This window comes from Pterocles gutturalis, unplaced genomic scaffold (genome assembly GCF_000699245.1).
Source record: "Pterocles gutturalis isolate BGI_N339 unplaced genomic scaffold, ASM69924v1 scaffold20553, whole genome shotgun sequence".
NCBI lineage: Eukaryota > Metazoa > Chordata > Aves > Pterocliformes > Pteroclidae > Pterocles > Pterocles gutturalis.
Window position 1 is genome coordinate 962 of NW_010118569.1, and position 293 is coordinate 1,254.

Genomic DNA, 293 nt, shown 5'->3' on the forward strand with positions numbered 1-293 from the left:
CAGTTCTGCACCCCCCCAGCATCACCCCCAGACAAGGGCACTGGGGAGCTGGCCCTGTGCCCTCTGCCCCTGCTGAGGACATGGGGACAAGGGGGACAGGGAGGGACAGATTGTGCTGGACCCGCTTGATGCCATTCACCTTTCAAGCTGCAGCATTTCTGGGAGAAAAACAGGTGGAAGATGACCTCTTGGCATCCCTGGGCTCAGCCAAATTGGCTTCTGGTCTTTACTGGTCCAGCGTGTCCCCACTTGTCCCCGGGTCTCTGGTTCCCTGCCTGGGGGCAGGGGACTGC

General features: G+C 61.1%; 1 protein-coding gene across 1 annotated transcript in view; it reads left to right on the forward strand.

Annotated features, from left to right (window-relative positions):
• The window catches only part of LOC104463806 (syntaxin-binding protein 1-like), a gene marked incomplete at both ends in the record, with an annotated part of 7,159 nt that overhangs the window by 957 nt on the left and 5,909 nt on the right, over nt 1-293 (forward strand).